The 13530-nt window shown below is 45.6% G+C and overlaps 1 protein-coding gene across 1 annotated transcript in view; it reads right to left on the minus strand.

Annotated features, from left to right (window-relative positions):
* MYH9 (myosin heavy chain 9) overlaps positions 1–13530 on the minus strand; it is a 1134272-nt gene that overhangs the window by 90406 nt on the left and 1030336 nt on the right. The window lies entirely within an intron of this gene.

A 13530-nucleotide genomic window follows, 5' to 3' on the forward strand; every position in this document is an offset into this window, starting at 1 on the left:
GGCAACTGGTCTGGAAGAGGTTTGCCTCCTGGTTCCTCTCCTATGCATGGAAGAGGAAGGGGTAAGCAGAGGAGAGGGGCCTCCCGACAAAGGTAGTCTTTGCAGGATAATTTTTGTAGTATTTAGGAATGGGGGACGCAAATGCTTGATGTCTTGAAGCTCTCTCTTTCTCCTGCAAGTTTTTGAAAAGGTCTGTAGACTGTTTACCAAACAGGAGGTTGTGGTCTCATGGGGCATCTAGGATTTTAGACTTGAAATCCTCTGGAAGGGGTTGTAGGCATAGCCAAGAATAACTGTGGAGTACTGATGCAGAAGCAGCAGACCATGCAGAGGCCTCTGCTGCATCTAATAGAATGTCTGGTGACCTGGGAAGCCATGGACAGTTTAGATGCTCTCAGTTCTGGTAGGGCAGTCAGGGGTGGATGCCAAGAGGGTAGAGGCTTGTGATACTATGTTCAAAGCATATTTTATTATATGGGTTTGGTAGTGGATAGCTCTGAAGGCTAGGGTGGAGGAGGTATAAACCTTCTTTCCTATCCTGTCCATGTTTTTGCTATCCTTATCGGTAGGCAGAAGAGATACTGAAGGAATCAGTCTAGATTGCTTGTCAGGGGATACAACAATTACAGCAGGGTCTGCCAGGGGTGGTTTAACAAGGAATTTCTGTTCATCTGGAACTTTACAGAACCTGTCAGGTCTCTTAGGGGCCAGTGGTTATGAGTGAGTTCTTTGATGCTGAAGTGAAAGCATCAAGGTAGGCAGGAATGACTGGTGGGATGGCTGAAGACGAGGGAGATTCCACTTGTAGTTCAAAGCATCTCCTTTGAGTGCTAGTTATTTGGGAAGTGTCCCATTTAAAGTATACTTTCATCTTAGTGATGTCTCCCCAAAAGTTAATATCCTCTGGTGGGGAGTCCCCTCTATGGATTCCTCATCTGGGGAATAATATTCAAGTGGGGAGACAATTTTGAAGTATAGGAGATTGATTTATCTGAAGATTAATAGTAGGGTTCCTGTTCTTCCCTTACTTGGGCAGTAGGCAAAGGGATAGATGTTGCAGAAGCAGGCCTAGGACTGAGCACTGGAATGGTGGAGGGGAAAAGGCAGTGGGCCTAAGGGCCAGGAAGGCCTGTATCAAAGACCTGGTAAAAGATGGCCAGTCTGGGACTCCTCCAGAAGGTCTAGTCATTTTTGTTTTCTTTTGTTTTCTTTTTAAAGGTGTAGGTCTCCGAGAAGGCCTGGATTCAGGAGCCTGGGACTGTAGGGGTTTCGGGCAGTGGAATCCTGGTCGGTCGTCCGATATCAGATTCCCCCTAGACACCGGTAAGGAACGATGTCAAGAGTCATCTCAGTGGACACACTGGCTGTTACTTCCCAAGTAGCTTCCTTGAGGGAAGCCGAAGTAGATGGTTCTATCGGACATCCCTCAACTCCTAAATTGGAAGCTGCCGGAACATCCAATGGCAGAGGCAGAGTTAGTAGGCCTGGAAACCTTGGCCATTTTCCATGGTGGTTCTGGAGTGGCCGATTCGGGATCCATCTTGAACACTTTTTTTGAGCATCTGGTTTTCTAAGTATAGGTTAAGGGCGGCCAGACAGCTACAGAGGGTCTTGGCCACAAAAGATTGACAAATCAAGCAAGCAGTATGGTTGTGCTCTCGTCCTTGACAAAAAACTCAAGCGGTCGCGTGCATCTTTATGTGATATCTGGCGCCCGCATCAACACTTGCCCTTCTTAGTGGACATCAGCTAACGGTAACTACAGCAAACCAATCTCAAGCAATATAAAGTCAAAATCCCCAACCGGGTAATTAGCTCTAGACGTCTTCAAGTAAAGGAGAGAAGTGATTGCTGTGACAGTCTACTGCAGCTGAAAAGTTCTGAGGTGCATGTTTGCAGATGTCCCATTTAAGGTCCCTGGTTTATAGCCCTACATGTGATGTCCCAGAAACCTACAGCAGCCACTTAAGCTTTTATATAGGAGCCGATGTTCAGGTTGCCCGAGGCGGGGAATCCCAAACTAAGAATACTGCAACATAGGAATATGACATCAAATATGGTCATCGGAGTTTAGTAATTCACAGCTCTAAAGACCAGAGTAGTAGAAGTGAATACCTTTTTTCCAAACCCATCTATTGCCCTACTAGCTTTGATGGAAGGACATCAGCGCAGCAGGTAAAACTTTATATGGCTTGTCAAGCAAACCCTGTGTAAATAATTCTGAAACTGCAGAAATTACAGCTGTGTCCCACTAAACATAATTGCAGATGTTAGAGTAGATCAATGTTGCAGTACTACTGCTTGGAAAGCCAGTGACTGGCCTGATTTCCTCAGTCTTCTTATCCCAAGCCAGACATCCATCCAAATGTCAGGGTATAAGAAAGGTGCCCATTGGTGCTATCTTCAGGTCATTCTTTCCCTCAGACTGATATGCAAATGTCTTTTAGGCACCAAATGCCCTATACACTCTCCCTGTACCTATGTGGGATCCCCAAGCTACATCTGAACGGTTAGTGGTGATGGACTTGTATGCCTGAGGCAGGCTGAAGGTTGCTCCAGGGTTTTGTATGGTGGATTTCTACCACAGAAGCAATTTCTTGAGGCATAGGAAGAAGGGATTCTACGGCTGTGTTGTTCCCAAACATTTTTCAGAAACCACTGGATCTTCCTCATGCGGAGGTTTGGTAAAGGGATCATTAGAATATATGAAACCATGATTAAGAATTCTCTGGCAGAGATAAACTGGTTTTGTAAGCAGGTGATTGAAGTACTCTACGAGGAAGACCATTTGTCCTATTGGAGGAACACTTTCTGTTGGATGGAGTCTATCATGGCTCCCAGAAACAGGATTCTTGTTTGGGTAATCATCTGAGACTTCTGCACGTTCAATGTGAGACCCATCTTTTGGAAGAAGTCTGAAAGATGTCTGGAGGGTACCTACGGTCTCTGAAGTTAACCTTCATTGGATGAGATGGTCATCTAGGTAAGGATAAACGTGCACTCCTAGTGTCCAGCAATGTGCTGTTTGGGGGAGCCAAGCATTTTGTAGCACACAGTCCAAACAGGACAAGCACAAATCTGAAGTGGGAGTCTAAGGCTACAAACCACAAGTATTTTCTGTGACAGAAATATAGGTACATGAAAGAAGGCATTCTTTTGGGTTGACAGTAACCATGGAGACATCATGAAAAGTCATGGGCAAAGGCTTCTGCAGAGTAAGCATCTTGACTGTTGAAATTTGAAGTTTTTTTTTTGCCTTGAGAGATCTAGAATAGGTCTCAGGTTTCATTCCTGGGACCAGGAAGAGTCAAAAAACCTTCCCCTCTTGACCTGGTGCAACCAGCTGTATCGACCCTTGCCTCAGCAAATCACTGATAACTGGTGGCAGGAGGTTTTCTTGCACCGTTGGAGGTCCTGGCATTACAAAAAAAAAAAGATGTGAATTTGCCTGAATTGGACAAAGTATCTTTTCTATAGTGCTGAGCACCTATTGATCCCTTGTATTGGACTTTCTCTTTTAAACCAGTGGAAGCCTGCTTGCCAGGGGTCTGGGAGGGGGTTAAGAGGATAAGAAGGGGGAGTAAATGGTCACATCTGTTCTCTATGTTGAGCATGCTCTTTGGTGGCACTTAGGTTCATAGGTTTATACTAGGCTATCTGCCCAAGGGCATTTATAAGCCTAGCCCAGAGTTTTGTGGCTTTCGCCACCCCTTTAGTTTGGAGGATACTATGCCCATTATTTTGCTGTGGCTCTGTCAAGCAGTGACACTGAGATAATCCCTGGGGTATATCTGCTATCTCTCATCCATTGGTCAAGATTTCTCTTGAACAAAGCCAGCGAGGTGCTCTGCCTCACATGTACCGGGATTTTGTTCCACAGCATAGGGAGTGTCTCTGGGTGATGAATCTGTCCCTCCAGCACGTCCTATTAATAACAGTGTCAAGGTTTAAGTCTCCCGTCTCCCGCCCTTGTAGTTCTGAGGGATCTAGATTTTTTGAGGTGAAGCATGTTCATCAATTCTGGGTTGGACATGGCCTTGTATGTCAGGCACAGGTCACCTCTGAGCAGACGGTAAGCGACTGAATAGAGCTGAAGTTCCTTCAGTCGGGCAGCATAGGACATATTTTTGAGACCCTTTATCCTTTTGGTGAGGAACTTTTGGGGCCTTTCCAGTTGCTGCAGGTGTCGTGTCAGATACATTCCGAATGGGGCATTGTACTCAATCATTGGTCTGATGTGTGATGAGTACAGGGGGACGATGACTTCCCTTGATCTAGATGTGAATCCCTTCATGATCAGGTGGGCAGTGTAGAAGGTCTTCCTAACTACTTTGGCAACGCGAGTGTCAAATGAAAGGTTACTGTCAACCTGGGTACCCAGATCCCTGATAACCTCTTCTGTGCTTAGTGGGTTGCCGCCTATATGGTAGCTAGGGGTAACCTTGTTTTTCCCGAAGGGTATGACTATGCATTTTTTGGCATTTAACTTTAGGCCATGGCTCTGGCACCAGTTTTCCATTTCTATAAGACCCTTCTGAAGGATATCTGTGTCAGATGTGTTCTCAACTATGGCGCCCAGTTTGCAGTCATCTGCAAATTGTCAGCCATAAACCTCCTGTGTTTGCTTGTACTTCTGAAAAGTAGATGCCGAACAGGAGAGGGCCCAGGACTGAGCCCTGTGGGACACCACTTGTGACAGGCTTTGAGTATGACATGGCACCAGCAACTCTGACCCTGTGGGTTCTGTCACTTAGCCAATTTGCAACCCATCTTGTGACGTATGGGTTTACATTTAAGCTGATGAGTTTTTCAATGATACCCGAGTGGGGTATTGTGTTGAAAGCCTTTGCCAGGTCAAGGTAGGCTGTGTGGACTGCCTTTCCCTCATCAATGGCCTTAGTGACTGTTTCGAAAAAGTCACCAAGGTTTAAAAGGCATGATCTGCCCTTGACAAAGCCAAACTAGGTTGGATCCAAAGTCTGCAAGTCTCCTATGTCTTTATTTATGAGTTCCATTATGATCCTCTCCATAGCTTTGCAGATCAAGCTTGTCAAGCTAATAGGACGGTAATTTCCCGGGTCGGTGGAGGCACCGCCTTTGTGAAGTGGGACCACAGTTGCCGTACGCCACTCCTTAGGCACGTATCCTGAGGTGAGGCTAAGATTAAACAGCTGCCCTAACTGCGGGTTTAATTCCTCATTGAGTTCGTGGAGCACACATCCGGGGACACCATCTGGTCCCATGGATGCTGAGTTTTTTGCCTTTGAGAGAGCAGTTCTCACCTGAGCGTTAGAGATGTTTGGGGGGCTATAATTCTCTGGTATAGATATCTCACCTTTTGGGGGGGGGGGGGGAAGAGAGAAGTTTGCACTGAACCTGTCAACCAGTATGTTGGCAATGTCTGTAGGTTCAGTAATTTTTTACATCATTTTGAACTAATTCTGAGCATATCTGGGAGTTTCCTCCCAGGTTTCAAACATAGCTAAAGGCCTTATGGTTGTCCTTTGAGTCCTTAGCGACTTCTCTCAAAATTTGCCTTGGATGATTTTATGAGAGATCTTAGTTTTTTTTACTTATAATGATCAAGGGTGTTTTCCCTTTTAAGGATTTTGCTCCATCGTGTAGTAGTTCCTCCTTTTGTTGTAGAGCTCGTCTATGGCTGAGGTCCACCACGCTTGCCTTTGGTACAAAGAGTCTTTGTTTTGTTTGGGATTGCCTGATCCATGCAGTCCTGTAGGTGCTGGTAGAAGGCATTTGTAAGTGATTCAGCGGCTTGAGTAATGGTTTCCGCAGTCTCGCGGGGCCTTAAAAGAGACCACACTAGCCTTTAGAAGTGTGAAGTCGGCTTTTGAGAAGTTCTTCACTGTGGTCTTTTTTATCTCAGGTGGGGGCGGGATGTGGACTTCCAGTGAGATTAGTTTATGGTCTGATCTCACCAGTGAAGGGTATACCTCCGGTGTTGAACATTGTGACCCCATGTTAGTGATGATGAGATCTAGTATGTTATCTCCTCTTGTGGGGATGGTGACTAGTTGTTCCATGGCATTTGAGTTTATGAACTCTAGGAACCTTTGGGCTAGAGTGTTGGGGCTTGAGTAGTGATCCCAGTCTATATTCGGGTAGTTGAAATCACCTAGTATGATGGTGTTTGGAGATGCATTTATCCCCTCCAGTGTTTTCAGGAAGGCTATGTGAGGTTCCTAAGATTGAGGGTGGCCTGTAACATGCTACAAATTGCAGAGCAGTCTTGCCTATGGTTAATTGCACCTGGATGGTCTCCGATGCATCATGCGTTGCTACCAACCTTGAGGTGTGAGCAGATATGAACTTGATCTCTGAAGTTGCTCTGGTTGCAATCTCCTTGATTGCCTTGGTCTTTTTCCACAGGGAGACCTCCTCCTGTCTTGTGCAAGTAGGAAGGCTCAAGGCTTAAATAGGTAGTTTCTTCTGTATCTCAGAATTGGGGACAAGTAGAATTCTTTTACAGTTTTAATCTGTTTGCCTTTTTTGTCTAGTTTCTTGAAGACTTGTTCAGTTGGGGGGGGGGGACTTGTTCAGTTGGGGGGGGTGCCAAACAGTTCTTTTGTCCAGTAGGGTCATCCAATAACTCTGCCTTAACCTGGTATAACAATGGCAGAGCTCTTAGCCAAACATGCCGGCTTATAACTGATATTGTGGCAGCTGCCCAGCAAGAAGCATCTAAGGCGTCAACCACATTTCAAGGTGTGCCTGGGTACCTGTAAAGCTTCTCTAGCAATGTCCTGCATCTCCTTTTATGAGGTTCTATCTAACATGGAATAGAGTTTTGCTGACATTTTGTCTTGAAGTGATTCCAAATATTTTATTAATGGTTTCATGGCTAGGGTAGCAGATGTACAATTTTTCTTGCCATACCTGTCCAGAATTTTTCTGGACAGCCCAGAATTAAGGGACACTGCCACTGACATTGAAAACAAGAATATGTTTGTCTGTGCACAGTAATATTGTACAACAATCCCCTCAAGGGGAGGTTGAATGCACACTTCAAATTCTGCACACATTTTACTGTTATGTGAATGTCCAGAATTCTTCGCATAAAAAGATGGCAACACTAGTAACACTAGTAGGAGTGTTCTCCCTGCCATGAGATAATGGGTGCAGGGACGGCCCTTTAGCAGCTTCTGTGGTGAATACAGAGGGATCAACTTTAGGAAGAAGTTTCTTGAGTCAAGTATCATGTAAAACCTTTCTAGTTACCTAGGAGCAGGTGGAAAGGAATCCAGGTGAATGGCTATGTCCTCAAACACATCTAGCACTGTGTACTGGGGGGGATAGCTAATGGTTGCCTGGAGGGCAAGCTTAGTAGCTCCCTCTTCATTTTTAGGAAAAAAGTGTCCCTGAAGGACAGGTCCTCAGGTGAGGAGGCAGAAGAGTTGCCCAAGTCTGAATCAGGGTAGATTTGGGGTTGCAAGTGACCAGAGCAGGACAGTTCATCTTCAGAGGATGGGTTGTCTTGCTCCACTTGGAAGGCTTTATCCCAAAGTCCTTTTGGTCAGAGCCCAGGAGACTTTGGAAGTCTGTGAAAGTTCTCTGGCTTTAATGAAGGCCATGAATTCCTGTTCTAGCTTAACCAGGGCCTGGATTTCAGCCCATGGGCAGAGAGTAAATGTGATGCTATGATGGGGGTATGTTTCAGTTTTAAATGAGTGTTTTAACAGGTATGGTTGAAGAATGGCCTACTTAGGAATGCTGTAAGTCAGCAAAGGGGCAAGTACTCTTGCAGAACCACTTTTCAGACATCGGAAGACTATGCCTGTGAAGTGGCAGACCCAACTGATATGAGCAGTGGTGATAGTTATGGGAAAGCAGGGGACTGTGGTGACTTCCCTTGGGGAGGGTCGCACCAGAGGGTTTTGACCTAGCAGTCACCAGTCCTGGGGCCTGAAGAGACACCTCACCAAGGTACTTTGTCAACTGAGGTAAATGTAATACCATTTTCTGTGGATTTTGGATACCAGAGTTCTCTCCGCTTTTTTTGGGATCACAACAGTGGTCATTGAAGCAGTAGCAGATCCTGTAGAAGACTGGGATTGTGACACTACCAAGGCTTAAGGCTTTTGGCATGTAAATTTAGCAGTCAGAGCAGTTAGTCTGTCCTGAGCATTCAAACAAAAGCATTCCATTAACTTTTAGAAATTTCCCCAGTGGGTTACTCCATCTAGAAGCAGAGAAACTGGAATCAGCAGGCTGGACTGTGAGCCTATAAGCATTTGCACTAGTTTCCCACCTTTCCTGTAGCTAGTCTAATCCAGATACAGTTTTGCTGTATATCCAGGATGGTTTGTAAGCTTCTGAGCCCCCAAGCCTTTCGGTGTTGAGGAAACCCTTCTAGCTCAGTGGGAGTGGTAAGTACTAGGTAGCACATCTACCACAAGAGTAGATTCCAGCCCAGAAATTGTAGTTTATTGGCAGTTTGGGCAGTTTTTTCCCCATCTCTTAACTTTCTCATTTAAAAACCCACATTTGCGCTGGTTTCCCATCTTTCCTATAACTAGTCTAGTCCAGATACAGATTTGCTGTATCCAGGACTGTTTGTAAGCTTCTGAGTGGTGCCAAAGTCTGTTCAATTTTTCCCTTAGATCTGCTAGTTCTCTCCTCTCATTTACTAGCTTATTAGTCTAGCACTTGACCATACCACACTTGCATACCACACTTCTTGTAGCAATTACTGTAGCACACAACTGCTACCAGCACTAAAAGTTCTGCAAGAAAACAGCTCCAGTACTTAATATCCACCCCCTCCAGGCATGTCTAAAGGTCAGTTCCCTGTGCTTTCTCCTATTAACCTGGTGAACTTAGGCATCCTGAGGCAATGCAGCAACTGCCTCATGTATACAGACAATCCTCTCCTCTTACCTCCCAACAATCAGACTTGCGAGATGCACTTATATACCAGATTGGAAGCCACGCATTCTCCAGCCAAAACTGGAATAGCCAGTCAAGAGGAGGTCAACACTTGCACCACACAGAACACATACCCCTCCAGAACACACCAGCACTGCCTTCACAAAAAAAACACTAACCACACACCCACTTTCGTGGAGGCTCTCAAAAATCTACTCAAACAGCAGAGACTCCAAGGCAGAAATGCACTCTAGCACCACAACTCTAATCATGAGACAACTCTCCTAAACAGTGTGCCACTCAACCAACCCCCCCCCCCCCAAGGCAAAACAGCATGCCCACTCACTATCTATGTTAAATAAGGAAAAAGTAACAGTCAGCTGCCTGTCAGGTGCCAGGATCCGCCACAACACACTGACTCAGGTCCCCTCAACAGGTACAAATATGACTGCCATTGTACATGTGGGTGTGAATGATCTGAGACATACCTCCCTGGACTACATGGAGAGAAATGGAGGAGCTCTCGGATTATGTAGCCATGGCGGGTATGACCCTAGCCCTGAGAAGCATCCTACCATTACCCAGAATATCATCACAGTACTAGCATAAATCTGGCTAAGTTTCTGGTGTCATTCTAAGGAGATCCAGTATCGGTCTGCCTGGGATGACATAACTGACAGACCCTTGATGCCTTGCCTGAGATGGCCTGCATCTGTCACTCCTGGGCTTCCAGATACTGGCCAAGGCTCTTGCCACCCCTATAGTGCCTTTTTTAGCCGGTGTTCCAAAGAACAAATTACCATCGTAACAGCTACAAACAAATGCAATCTGAAGATCATGCTGCTCAATGCTAGAAGTCAATCTCAAAATGCACTCTCTCTAGACGCTCCTTAAAATGGAGAACATCGACATTTGTGTTGCAACAGAGACCTGGTTTAAGGCAGCAGAAAGCACCCCTGCACTACCAGACTAACTCATTCCACACCTTTCGGCCCCATTAGACCGAAGCTCCAAATGCAGTGGTGTTTCCATATTCATAAAGGACGTGCACACCTCCAGAATGGTAGCCCAACATAATGCATCAGAAATACTTAAGGTGCAGCTAACAAGTAAGACAGAGATTCAGCTTGTAGCCTTGTTATAGGTCCCCAACCATGTTCCAGACTCACACTCCAAGTTCCTAAGCACCCTGGAGAATATTAGGGTCCAACCTAACACTCATACTGGGGACTTTAACCCTCCATTAAGTGGGAAAACTACACATGTACCAATACACATGCCCAACGATTCCTGGAATTCATCAATTCCAATGCCTTGGACCAGCTTGTTCTTACCCCACTAGAAGTAGCAACATCAGTGACCTGCTAATTACTAACATGGGTGACCGTTGCTCTACACCAATGGTCAACTCCTCCCTGGTTAGATCTGACCACAAACTAATCACCTTGGAAATCCACATCACCCCACCCCCTTGCAAAAGTAACCACCATAAAAAACTTCTCCAAAGCTAACTTTGGGCTCCTAAAAGCAGAGATGGCCAACTTCATGGCACCCATGCAAATGGAGAATAGTTACATGACCAACGAATTATACACCAATACACTGTATGAACATATAAACAAATGCATAGATCTTGCCATACCCAATAGAACCAAGACACACTCCTCCAAAAAAAAAAGGAAGCTAATCTGGTGGTCCCCTGCCATAAAACTATACAACAGGAGGAGGAGGAAACTGATGAGGAATAACGTTAAGTCCCAAGACTGGAAAAACTCTCATCAGCCTCAACAAAAGTTGAGATCCCACATAACATCCTCTAAAGCTAGCTATGAAAACAGAAAAGCAGCAGATTGTAAAGACAACCACAAGGCCTTCTACAGTTATGTAAAGAATCTCCACGGCAATACCCAAATGTGCTCTGAGCTACTGCACAATGGTACCTCCTATACTGAGCCAACAGATATTGCCAATATACTGGCTGACAGATTCAGTGCGAACTTTACCCCCCCCCCCCAAAAGGACCAATCACAATACCAGTAGGTTACCAGGCACCCAGTATTACAGCTGCACATGTTAAAACAGCACTGTCCAAGGCCAAGAATACAGCTTCTATGGGACCTGACAATATCCCTGCCTGTTTTCTACATGAACTACAGAGTGAACTGGCACCTTAACTGTGTTCCCCGTTCAATCACAGCCTCACCTCCGGCTTTGTCCCTACCGAATGGTGCACTGCTACAGTCCTCCCTCTCTACAAAGTTGGAGTGACTACAGACCCTGTGAACTATCGCCTCATTAGCCTAACAAATTTGAGATGCATAGCTATGGAACGCATCATTGACCTAATAAACAAGGATATAGGGAAGCTCCGAACTCTGGATCCCACACAGTTTGGTTTTGTAAAGGGTGGACCATGCCTGCTCTACTTGGTTGACTTCTTTGAGTCGGTCACCAGAGCTGTGGATGAAAGCAAGGTGGTTCATACAAGCCTACCTTGATCTGGCCAAGGCCTTTGATACCATTCCCCACTCAGGAATCCCAGAAAAACTCACTAAGCTAGGCATCAACCCCTGTATCACTTAGGTGGGTTGCAAACTGGCTCACAGAACCCACAGTAAGCAGCTGACTCCAAATCAGCCTGTCGACCAGTCACAAATGGATTCCCACAGGGATCGGTCCTGGGTCCTCTTCTGTGTGGTATCTACTTCTCAGAAGTCCAGGCCAACACGAACAGATTTTGGCTGACAGTTTACAGATGACTGCAAGTTGGGAGCCAATATTAACACCCCCAAGTGATGTTGATATCCTATAGAAAGGCCTCACTGAGACGGACTGGTGTCAGAACCATGGCCTTAAGCTCAATGCCATAAAAGGTTTCATCCCCTTTGGGAAAAACCCAGTTACCATGAATTATCACATCGATGGTTGTCCACTGAACACAAAAGGTGTGGCGTTATAAGAGATCTGGGAACAAAGGTTGACAGCAGCCTCTCTTGACCACCACATTGCACTGTGGTCAGAAAGTCCTGTGTGTCACATCTCATTACTAAGGGTTTTGCATCCACGAAGAAAGAGGTCATTGTCTCCCTCTACTCTTCCCTCATTAGGCCAGAGTACAATGCCCCATTTGGCATGTACCTCACTAGACACCTGCAACTGGAGATGCCGCAAATTTACCTCACAAAGAGGATCCTAGCCCCTAAACACTTGTCCTACATGGACAGACAAAAAAACTCCAACTATTCTCCTTCTATTATCACCTACTTAGAGGCAATCTCTGCTTGGCTTACAAAGCCATGTCCGACCCAGCTCTGTTAGAAATGCTACATCTAAAGAAATCTCAATCCCTACTGCACTACAAGCTCCAGAGACCTCAACCTCATTACAACAATCAACAGAACATGCTGGAGGGACAGGTTCATAACCCAGAGACTGCCTATGCTATGGAATAGACTTCCCATACACGTCAAACAGAGCACCTCACTGGTCATCTTCAAGAGAAATCTTGATGAGTGGATGGGAAATAGAAAATTCACCCCGGGGATCACTCCAGTGGCTCTACTCGACAGAGGCACTGGGAACTGATGTTGGGTGGCACGATGCCAGGGTAATCCTATGGGCTAGGCTTGTTAATGCTCCATGGCCATTAGCCTAGTACACACCTATAAACCTATGAACACACGCAAAACCTTTTATATACCCCAATGTCCCAGTCAGTCATAAAATGTTTGTCAGCTTGGGATGTTGCTAAGCCTCAGGAAATCAGGCTAGCCAAAGGCTTCTGCATGGCAGGAAGTCCCAAGGATTAGTACTGTAACATTGAATGCGAAGAACATCCATGACTACTTCTGCACATGTTTTTAGGCTCATTTGGCATCACAGAATCTTTTCTGTTTCGCCAGATACCATTTCCTAGTAATGGGTTTCCTGGACTCTACTGCTGTCATGCATGACTTCAGAAAACGGGTGTCTGCACAGTAGAAGGGTTACTGTTACCAGGCTTCCAGACCAAGGGTTGATAACTGACAGGGGAAGCCATACCCCCCCCCCCCCTTAGCACGTCAGTTTGGATAAGACATTGGTTCTCTTGCCAGCTGCAACAGGTAGGAGAACCAATGCTCTTATCCAAAGAGGTGGAATGAGGATCATTCTCGGATGCTCCTCAATGTCTCTTCTGGATCATCCTTTGGATCGAGTCCAGAAAAGCATAAAATAATCTGTCCCTCCAGCTGGCAGAAGGCATCCATTGCACAAAACATTTGATTGGGGAGATGTAAAAAGAAAAAAAAAAGATCTCTGCAAACTCCAGTTTAATGGTGAAAAAAAATAGTGTGTACAGGGCCCATCTGTGGGGGTCCAATGAGATTCTACTTAGCTGGTAGCCCAAGCTTTCCTTATGTAAAATTGCTACCAGCACAATGTCCTTTGCCATCTCCCAGGTTAATGCCATCCTGCACAAACTGTTGATGTGTGCCTCCCTGCTGATGTGCCACATGATCAAGATGCTATCGGCAATCTTCCTCAGAGTACTTCTGATTCCGTGGTTTTCAAAGCTTGGATGGCAACCTGTATAGCTGACAATTCCGTTCCCTTCTTAGCCGTCATGAAAAGTACATTTTTCAGAAAAATGACACAGGAAGGATCCCT

Source organism: Protopterus annectens, chromosome 1.part1 (genome assembly GCF_019279795.1).
Source record: "Protopterus annectens isolate FY-2018-M chromosome 1.part1, PAN1.0, whole genome shotgun sequence".
Classification (NCBI taxonomy): domain Eukaryota; kingdom Metazoa; phylum Chordata; order Ceratodontiformes; family Protopteridae; genus Protopterus; species Protopterus annectens.